Consider the following 12,156-nt stretch of genomic DNA (forward strand, 5'->3'; position numbering starts at 1 on the left):
CCTGCAGGCTTCCTTCAATTGCCTTCAGCCTGCCAGAGCACTCACTCCCACCCACGGTTTTGATTTCCACCCAAGTCTCAAGATATAAACTTTTCCCCTTTCTCTCCCCCATATAAAATTATATTCCCTTTTGGGGGTTAATCTCAGCTAGGTTATACAAGGTGATCTGATTTAAATGTGTTTGACTGACATCTACATTTTAAAGAAGAATATGTTAGCATAAATAGTGAAATATTCATAGGAAATATTTTGGAACCTGGAACCATTAAGATGATCTTTGCTCTTTCTAGGCTACCAGATCTTATTCTACCAGTTTCTATATCCTCATAAAAATAGAGGTCATTTCTTGTACCCCCATTTCTGAAATATTGCCAGTCCCTGTGGTAAATTAATCAATGTCAATAGACATCTCTTAGGTAGCTTGCAAGTCACAGGGACTTTTTCTTTCCCCTGTTACTCTTTCAATCTGTAATAACTCACTATCAGGAGTCTCAAACAGCAGCCAAGGATTTCCACAGGACCTGAATATGTTTTGTTTGGTCATGGCATTGGGTCTGGAGTTGGGAATGAGGTAGATAATACTCTTACTCAGCAACAAAAGCAATTTAGTACCTATTATGGGTATCTAGTCTACTTTGTGTGTTTATGTTGATTGTACAAGGTATTTGAGCTTGTAACCTCTTCTTATCCTTCATGATCCCATATTTTCTACAAAGGGTTGAGAACCAGCTATCTGCATACTTATAGTCAATTACTTGCTAGTTGCATTAAATGCTAGTAACACTTATACAGGGGCTCCTAATCTTATGCAGGGGTTCCTAATATAATATTTGACAATTAGAATAGAATATTCAGTAGATTGGATCTCATGGTGGGGAATTCAGACTCTGGCACTTAGGAAGCAAGAGGTATTTTAAGGCTGAGGGCTTCTCTACACCCTTAAATTGCTCATTTAGGATGCTGATTCCCTGAAATCTAGAAATGTTAGTCTTGCCTTATACCTTCAAGTAACTCTAAAGGCCGTATATATTCTTATATTCTACCACAGTGTCAATATTTAGACAAATTTCATTTGCATTATGTAATATCTTTGTATCTCCCCCCAACACCATTTAAACTAAGGTATTTTTGACCCATGACTCTTGTTGCCTTTTCCCTCATCAAAGAAAAATAAGGCAGACAGATCATATCCCTCCACTGTCATGATTGTCCTAACAGGATAAATGTAATAATAAGGACACTAATAACCATAAAAAAATAATGGCATAAATCTAGTGTCTTGGATCTTTTCTGTGAGCCTACTATGTACAACTCATTTTCCTAGTATTTTGGTAATGGAACTACCGTGGAGTAGAAGTTGAAAGGAGCTAATATTATTCTAAATCTCATCCCTTTGAATTTGGAGTAATGTCAAAACTCTAGCATAATAATATTGGACATTTACATAATGCCCTTTTCACAGGCATTCATAGTGTTTTTCGAGATTTCTTATGAGAGAGGAGATGATTGATTCTAGATGGGGAAAGAGGGATAAGTAAAAGTTGAATCCAATAAATAAATATGAGACAGAAAACTTAACAGTAGACTCCCGACCCTAAACCTAATGTTCTTTCCACTATCCTTCTGATAGCAAAGGGGTTTATTCCTTTCATGAGTCTGCTGTTCAGAGCATCAAGTTAATAATGAAAAGCAAAGGGAAAACATTAAAATGGCCTTCAGAATTGGACACAGGCAAGAGACATGTTGATAAGGCAGGATTTATTAAAAAAACAAATTTCAATAAACCTATTTTTTAAAAATTAAGGAACCAATACAAGTCAAAATTAGGAGGAAATATGAAATGCCCACAAAACAAGCTACATCTTCCTGTACCACAATGATAAAAGATATAATAAATTGTTAGCTAAAAAAAAAACCCCAAATCAGACTATCCTTAAATAACCTAGAGGTAATCGGTATAAATTGTAATTCATCTGATGAATTTCTCAAAACAAAAATACAACCAGCCTGGACTCACTAGGGATTTCTCAGAGTACTAGATTTAGAAGAAAACACACACACACATCACTTGAAATAGAAAAGTGGGGGCGGGGATGATAATATAGAGAGTGACTAAAGTTTGAGACTGATTTTTTTTTAAAGGCAGTAAAAAGAACTAGTGATGTAATAATAGCCCCAGGGATTTAGAAGAGTTTCCTCAAAAACGCCTGGGGAATAAGAAAGACTGGAGAGAAAATAGGCCCATTAATAAACGACAAATGAAATGAAATGAGATTTTGAAATAGTTAGACTACTGAACTGCTTTTTTTTTTAAACAGACATTTTAATTAAAAAAATTTTTAAAAAGGGTCTAAGGACAGAGAAGGAACAAGGCTTGTCAGCAGAATGTTGATAAATAGCAAGCAAAAGAATTCAGTCCTTGCAAAAAAAGGATTTTTCCAAATCAGCAGACTTGGGGGATATGTCGTCCCACTGGGGATACAAAGGCATTTAGTAATTTACATTCTGAACCACATTTTCTCTTGCATCTTCATCCAGCCAAGATGATCAGATCATATTATAAACCTCAGAAACTGCTTTATCTTCATGCAAATCACCTGCTTTGCATTCTCATTCCAATATCAGCAGATAATCTTATATGCTTTTAACAAACATTAATTACCAAGTAGTGCCAAGCACTATATTAGGTACTATGAATACAAAAGAATGAAACATCAGGATTTGTCTAAATCTTCCCATTCATCTGGGGGCCCTTAGCCCCAGGATCCCACCTACCCTTCAACACATTTGCATGTGCACACAGGTTATCACTTACCTACAAGCATACAAATAAATATGTTTTTCTCTAACATGACATTTTCCTATCTTCATTCCTAAATTGAGGACCTAAAATTGAATTATTGAATTCCCATGACCCTGAATAAACTACTCATATCCCTAAAGGCCAAACATTATTTTTAGAAACATTATTAATAAGAAATTTAACTAGTAAGTAATTAATGTAAGTTAACATTTTGGACTTTCAAAAGAATGTATATATAATTAAAAGTAGGTATCCCTCCTATCCTAAATCATCAGTCTCCTTCCCTCAGAAACAATCACTATTGAATTATTTTTGTAACCTTTGTCATACTTTTCATATACAAAAATATTTTTGTGTATCTTTTTAATAAAGCATAAAGAAAAGCTGATTTTGAAACTTGTTCTACATTTTGCCTTTTTTTTAAGTTAACACTTTCTCTTGGGCATTTTTCTGTATCAGCACATAGAAGTCTTCCTAATAGCTGTTACCCTAATTTACTTCATAAGTTTTTGGTATTTGACATACTGATTGCTTCTTATCTTTTACTATTTTAAATGAATTATTTATAGATTTTTATAAAAAAGAGATAATAATCTTTTGTCAGGGTTGTAGCAAAATTAAATGAGATAGTTTGTGAAAGCATGTAGAATACCTGGCACATATTAGGTGTTTTTAGTTTGCTAGCTAAATAAATTAACTGAATGAGCGAGCAAATGAACCAACAATGCTTGCAAATTTGCTTCCTGTCCAATATCCGTTCCCACCCATTAGAATTAGATCCTTATGAAAGTAGAGATTACCTCATGCGTGGTAGGCAAGAGCCCCACCATTGAGCTACATCCCCAGCCCAGAGAACACTCTATTCATTGCTAGAACACTGCCTACACATAGTAAATACTTAAATAATTTGTTAATAAATGAATAAAAATAATCTGTCATCATTCTTACTTCCCTCTGACCCATAATTCTAATTTTAAGTAAGGCCTATTTAAGATGAAAGTGTGACCTTCTTTCAAGCGAGATTATTTGTAATTTGATTTGGAGAAAAGTTAAAAGATTAAGGCTAACTCCAGGTGGGTGTAGGATCCTGGCAACTCAACCTGTTTTGCTTGCCCAAGATAATCTTACTTGAAAGGAGGCTGCACTGTCAGCAACTTTAATAAGCTTCTTTAGGTATCACTGCAGACAGAAATTTTGAAAGTGATTTTAATTACATTCAGAAAAGAGGAATCAGGTACAACATCTGCATGGCCCTTCCTCCAAGAATGAGTCTCAAGGGACCTACCCTGGTTGCCTTACACAAAGAAGGAGCTTGTTAAAGACGCCAAAGTTTATGAGTGAATCATCATTTTCAAATACACATCAAAGTACAGTCAAGGGTTTCTTTTTAATAAATTATACTCACTAGTATTACTTTCTTAATTTGAGAAGAAAGAATTGGCAATAGAGAAATTTCTCAACCCTGAATGTGTCACGGATATATGTTGCACATGGGAATGTCATCTGTCCTTTGTGTTGACAACCTCTGGTCTAGACTAGGGCTTTTACAGTCATGTGAGAAAGGTTTTTAGATTTCTAGAACTATGTAATTACATATCTGGGGAAACCATGATTAAGTTCCGGATTGTGATATAACTCAAATAAATTGAGTTGAGCCTCACCTGGATCATTCTCACATTCAGAGACACACAGTTGGGTAATCACAAAGTAATTATTAGTATAATGCTCTCTTCACTCTTTATTTTTTGACTTAGTTTCTTGATAACTCCAAAGAGGAAAGTGCATTCTGAATACAGAGCAAGAGTCTTTTAAGTCCTTTTCCCACTCCCATCCCTATAGCTTCACACATGTGGCTCTTGAAAGCATTCTCTCACTCTTGACTCCTTGGAAACATTATCTCACACCCAATGAGGACATCTCTCTCTTTTCTTCCCCCCATCTCCCTGATGTCATTGTCAGTCAACCAACCTTGTCTAAGAGGGTGTTTGCTTTGGGCACAAGGCTCCTTGCTTTCTACACTTCAATGCTGATTAAGACAGATGTCCTTTACTGTCAGAATTTCATCCAAGTGACTTAAGGAGTTTTGCTTCTGTTTTTAAATTTTGTATTATTTTTCTAAGTCTAGGTGTTCCTATATTTTCTTAGTCACTATACTTTCTATTTGTAATACCCAGGTTGATTTTATAAGAAAAAAGTTATTTTCATTTTAATGTTTTTGTATTCTCATTAAAGAAAACTTGAAATATTCAGAAAAATAGAGGACAGATACAATCATTAAGATGTATGATTGTACATTTTAATGCATTTTTTTCTTCCAGTGTTCTAAACACACACATATACACATTATACTGCTCTGTATTCCTTTTCATTTGACATTACTTTGAATACTTTCTTATTAAATATCTTTAAATTATATTATCCTAATGGCTTCATCACATTCTATTGTATAAATACATCATAACTTATCCATCTCTTTTCATTGATAGAAATTAAATTATTTCCAATTTTTACAACTCTATAATTAATGTTCATTAATCCTTGCATCTATAATATTTCCTTAAAATACTCACAAAATTTAGAATTCCTCAGCCAAATACTATAAACATTTCTTTAAATTTTATGAATAATTTCAACCATACCCCAAAATAGAGATCAGTACACAATTCCTTTATACATATCATTCCATTGTCAATATGTCAAATTTTTGTAACTACTTTTATGATATGCAATATGTTGCTAATTGCTTTCTAAAGATGTACCAATTTTCACTTTCAACAACATTGTGAGGATCCTACAAGTACTCTAACAAGTATTGAGCATTTTTAATAGCTGATCTTTCCTGGCAGATTTGGCCAGCTATTACAAACTTAAGTTGTCAGAATCCAGCCCAACATTGTTCCACAAGTCCAGCCAAGCTCCTTTGAGAATTCATTTCATTTCACAATGCAATTTCTATCTTTCAAGATTGTCTAACTATCTTCACTTGAGCAAAGGATCTCAGACTTCAACTGATAGTTCTTCACCTTTTGGAGAAAGGAGGTGGGCAGCTGAACCCCTCTATGAGAGTATCCTCCATGTACTGGGGCAGCCCAAGCCCAAATCTGATCATTTGGTTACTCATCAGGATTTACTGTGAATAATGATGATTAAAGGTTGTTGGCAGCTTGTAATCCCAAGCTATTAATTTCCATATGTCAGCCTTCTGCAAGGTTTGTATCTTCACTGAATAGACCAAAACTTAGAATATGTAATTTAATATGCATTGTCAAAATTAGGCTGGTATATGAAAATTGAGTATCTCACTAGCTAACTATTGGCAAGCTAAGTATTGTTATTATCATTATAAAAATTATATAATAACTCCATGGTTTTGTCAAAAGATCACTAACATGAGAATGAAGAGTCAGATTGTAGACTTAATTCTGCTATTAACTAGTTATATAATGTTAGGTTAGTTTTTAAATGACTTGAGATTGAATTGTGCTTTTCTTGAATTTACAGTGTCTTCTTCTACAACTTAAAAATATCTACAACTTAAAAATAAAATTCTACAACTTAAAAATATCTTGATGTATTCATTACCCATTTACTATTAAAATGCACTTTAAAAGATGAGAGTTAGCATAGTAGTTGTTATTATGTTATGTGAGGAGTAAGGTTGTCATCTAAGGGTGTGTTCCTGATAGATATTTAAAAACCAGCTCTCTAAATTAAAAAAAAAAAAATCTCTGATATATATATCTTTGACCTCATCCCATAGAGTAAATGTTTTCATTTATGATTTAAAGCTACCAATGGAACTCATCAAATGAAGAGCTGGAAAGAAATGAACACCATCATATCACAAGTCAATGTGAGCTGGCTCTGGCTCAACACTGTGGTATTGCAGGTAGAATGCATTCAGCTACAAATAACAAAATTCAGACATCTGTGGCTTAAACAATGAAGGCATTTATTTTTTTTCCTAAGTAAGAGACTTGGAGATAGAGACAGTGGTTCAAAGGTTGTTTCAGCAACTCCATCATCTCAAGGGGTTGGGTCAGTAAAAGTTTTTTTGGCCTTCTACTTCTTTGGTGCAAAATGGCTACAGTAGCTTTCTGTGCTTTGGGGGCAGTGCCCAAAGCCAGAAAGAATGGGAAAAAATAAATATACTTTTTCCTTTTTCCCCCTCCTCTTTTATTACAGAGGTAAAATTTTGCCCAGAAATCCCAGAATTATTTCTCTGCTATTTCATCAACAGGCACTTAATCACATGTCAGTCCTTAGGCCTACTTCTTTATCTCTGGCAAAGAATATCTGAATTGCCACCACTGGCAATTGTGATTCTCATTCTGGACTAAATATAAGGAAGAAAAAGGAAGCAGCAGTGATGGACACTAATGATATTATCTGCTAAACATAAGAAAGTTTCAAACTGAAAAATGAGGATGCTTTCAACCATTTACTCTAATTTGATTTGATAATTATTAAGTCTGTTTAAGAACAAACACAAAAGAATGTTATCTCTCTCCCCTTCATCATGAGCACATGTCCAAGAGTGACTTTATAGGGACTTTCCAGATTAATACATGTAATCTTTTTATACTTGTTAATGGCCTGAGAACAGTCATATTTTTAAATGTTGATTCATATCATAACTTAACTTCCAAAGAAATTTTAATTAATATGAACTCTTTAAATCAAGCTTTATGAGCATTTGGACACAAGAGTGAATAGTTTATAATGAGTTTAAAAAATTGGGTTATTGTCCTAATTCATATCTTTTATTATCATGATATATTACTATATAATATTCTTCATTTTATTTATTAGTAAATGTTGCTTATAGATTAATTTATAATACATACACCCAAATATTAAAATTTCATTTATTTAAAATAGCTCTGTAGTTCATAAATAATGTTTTATTTGATAGCTTATTTTGTAACATTCAGAAAGTTTCTTAAAATACACCAAAATTGGGAGGGGAGGGGGGATAGTGGAGAATGGGATAGACAGCAGAATACATCAGTCACTAGAAAGGCGATTTGTAAATCAATGGAAATGTAACTGATGTGACACAGCAATCTGTATACGGGGTAAAAATGGGAGTTCATAACCCACTTGAATCAATCTGTGAAATATGGTATATTAAGAACTATGTAATGTTTTGAACAACCAACAATAAAATTTAAAAAAATACACCAAAATTAAAATTGGATAGAAAGGAGTATGACTTAGTATATTAAACAAGTCTCTGAATTTAAAAAATTGGGGGGCATGAGAAGAGCAATTTATAAATCTAAAAGATTCTCAAGTTTACCAGGACTACATAGTTTTTTTTTTAAATCCCTGCTCTGACTCTGCTTCTCTGTATTCTTAATTATCATTTATACTCATCTAATTATTTATTTGCAAATGCAAATGCAAAATCCCAGAAAAATACTGCTGTACAGAAGAAAGTCTTAATAATATGATAAATGTCATCTCTTACTTTTAGCCTTTGATCTTTGAAACAGTGTAGAGGGTGGGAGTACATAATTGGATATTTATTTTTATTTTTAAATTATAGATGGTTATTACTAAATTAAGAAAATTGCAGCAGTGGAATACTTTAGGTTATCCAATCATTTCAGTTGAGGCAGCATGGGAGCATATAGGAGAGCTAAAGCAGATCTAGAGAATTCTTTGCTCAATTTAGACTATTGAGCCTATTTTTGGTTGTCTATGCAATATGATTAGATTGTCTAATTTGAGATACATTACATATCCCCAAGCTCTGACTGGGTTTACATTTTATCCGTTTAAAACTTTCCTATGGTCACATAATGCCTGACAATAGGTAACAAGACATATCTGTTGCTTTAGGATTTCATTTTATTTTGAAAGGTTTACCTCTGTCATTTATTATCAAACACACTTATTTGAAATCTAATTAAGAATTGGATCAAATTGGCATTTCATATAATATAAGCAAAACATTGCTTAAATTATATGGATTTAAAAGTCTTTTTTTAAAATTAGCATTTCAATGAAAAAAGAAAAATAAAAGCTTAGCACAGAAAAAAAAAAGTTGATTTTGTACTGGCCAGGTAATTAAAGCTCTCTTTGATTTGAATTCAGAGTATTTTCTGAAGCTGCTCCCTTTAACAGTACTCAGTTTCCAAAATGGCACAATGCAGGCCAAATGCAGCCCATAAATACACATTTGGTCCACAGAGCATTTAAAAGTCAGGATAGGAAGTCAGTTGTCCCCGGCCCCACACAGAGTTTTCAGCTGTACCTGATTCCCCATTCTCACATCCCATTGCAAACAGGGCCTCTGCTGCCTTCTAATGCTGCACAGCCCTCACCATACCTGGATTCCACCTTTGCACTTAGCACCTCCACTTGCCAGTTGCTCACATTTAAGGTGCCTAATCTGCACATTGTTAGGTGGTTTCCTGATAAAGACACTCTCACGAAAGGGGCAAATTGGGACTTCCCTCCTCCCCTCCCCTTGGTACCTATGGGCCTTACTGCCTAGATGGGTCACCTTTTGTCATTTACAAAAGATTAGCCCTTTCAGGGTTCTGATCTAAGTTTGGAAAGTCCTAAGAGCAAGAATTGTCTTACTTGTCTCATTTGACTTTATAATCTTAGAGTTAGGCAAGTCTGATACTTACAATAGGATTCAAGAAATGTAGAGCAAATAAATGATTCTTGAATATGTTTCTAGCTCCTACCTTCTACCAAAAATTATTTTCAAGGACTCTCAAAAGACATAGGGTATATTTGAGAAACATTGACACCTTCATAATTTCTAGCTTATAGTAGCTAGGCTTCCTTTAAAGTGAATTTTTTGAACTCTTATTGACTAATTGAATTTTTCCATATTGAGATTCCACTTCCTTTTCCTATTTGCATTTGTATTAGAGTTCCATGATGAGACTGAGGCCTGGGCATCCAGCAACCCCAGCTCCAAGTCCATCTAGTCTTTTCTACTTCCCTTTACCACTGGGCACTTTGAAATCCCAATTTGCCTTTATACAACACAAAATTCCCATCAATCATTCTCTACTTCTGCAAGCAAAGCAAACTTTCTTTACAAATACCCACACATACCCCCTACACACGCACACTAAATTAGAAAAGTTTTTTGTTTATAATCTATGATATCCATATATTTAAAAAAATTATACAGAGATAATTTATTTTTTGCTAATTTGTTTACTTATCTGCAAAGGATTAGATGATTTATGAAAGCAGGAAAAAAATAAGAATAAAAAACTGACAAAAATCAAGACCATGAAAAAAATTAGATTAGGTCATAAGCAGAAATCAGGAAACAAAAGTACAAAGTCACAGAATTGCTTTTGCGATCCTTAGTAAATCATAAGAAAAGAAAATCAAAACTAGTTTACTGATTTGTCCCCAAAGAAAAATACATGCCAATATTTCTCCCAAAGAAGCAACATTTTCTTTACTACCTTATTCTGAAATAAATGTGTGATGTGTGGCCATATGGGCAGCAGTGGTGATGGGGGTGGTGGTGTTTGTCATGGAATTGTGTCTTGAATAATTTCCTTTACAAATTCAGGAACTGCTACATTCTCCTTCATAAAAGGTTCTCAGGGCATCCTGAGTGAAAGGTGAAGCTATTACATCAAATATGACTCAGAGGAGGCAGTTCTACAGATGGCCCAGAAAACAAAACAAAACAAAAAATAATTGAAGTAAGCATTGTGATACATTGTGATCTGAGAAGAAATCTTGAAGCAGTATTTCTCAAAGACAGGTATGCAGATCCTACACACAGAATCACCAAGGAGTGCTTGTTAAAACCACATATTCTCCAGATCTACAGAGTAGGAATCTCTGGGGCATGAGCCTGAAAATCTGCAGTTTCACAAGTTCCCAAGTAATTTTTAAATCCCATTAGAGCCAGAGAACCTCTGCCCTAGAGCAGTGGTCTCTAGAAGTTTTGCTTGTGTTTTCTAAAAGAATTTTGAAAAGGTAAGTACCATTTCACATGATTTTAAGTTCGCACCTAAAATTTTTCATTCTAATTTTAAATGGGCACAATATAATTTCTGGTATATTCTAATACTGATATTTTCAAATAAATATTTCATATCACTTTATTTTACTTTATTAATTTTTTTGGTATGGGGGATTGAACCCAGAGGTTTTAACCACTGAGCCACATGCCCAACCCTTTTTATTTTTTTATGTTGAGACAGGGCCTTGCTAAGTTGTTTAGGGCATCCCTAAGTTGCTGAGGCTGGCTTTGAACTTGCTATCCTCCTGCCTCAGCCTCCCAACCCTCTGGGTTATAGGCATGCACCACCACCTGGTTCATATCACTTTAATAAGTATTCAATGAAGCTTAAATGCTCCTATCAGGTTCTATCATACTTCTCTGAAAAATGATGTACATATACATTGAAATTTTATTTTTTTTTTATTTTCTATGATCAAGTGTTAAAATTTCTTCAGAATCATATCAATATTATAATTATTAGTAGTACACAAGTAACAAAACATATGTCATATACATTTTATAAACAATTTTTAAGTAGAACAATATTTTTGAAAATACTTCTATTAATTTGATGGATAGACTACTTTACCCTAGTTAGTTTATGTATTCATAGATTACTTATTGCTAGAATAAGAGAGGCTTTCAGAATCTATTTTATTCATATTCTTTGTATTACATATAATAATCATTGAGAAAATTAGTAGATGGGAATAGAAGATGTTTTGTCATAGCAATGTCACTCAAATTTTTGAAACTCCTCAATTATAAGACAAATTTCATATATAATTTATTAAACAATTTAATTTAATAAATTTAAAGTAAAATTTGATGTCTTCCTTCAATTTTGCTGAAAGCAAAGAATTAGACCACTGGAGCTATATATTAACAATCCTTCACTCTCTTTAACCCCAACACCAGTACTTTGAATTGCAGTTAGTTTAATGTCCTTGAGGATTTTATATACCCCTAAAGGGAGTCACTCAAATAAGATTCCAGATAGTTAAAAGCTATTTTATGATTTTAATAAGTAATTAAAAAGCAATTGGGAAAGGGGAGGTAGAAGAGACAAGGGGCACTCTCAGGTAGACCCTTTTTAGTAAAGAATACTTGTGAAAAATTGAGGATCCTGGAAAAGTTTCTTTAAGAACTACCTTTGCTTCCATGTTTCTTAAAAAGTCTTTGTGAAAGTTCACATACCTCTGTTTGAAGACCATTGTACTAATTATCTGAATAATTTAAGAAAATGCATTACTCAATCTTCTCAAGTACCTGAGTTCCCTCCAAATGTGTGTACAGACCAAGTTTGGACAGTTATAACAAAGGATTAAGGAGAAGGATCCAACAAAATGGT

This window comes from Spermophilus citellus, assembly GCF_964194105.1.
Source record: "Spermophilus citellus genome assembly, chromosome: 10".
NCBI classification, from domain to species: Eukaryota; Metazoa; Chordata; class Mammalia; order Rodentia; family Sciuridae; genus Spermophilus; species Spermophilus citellus.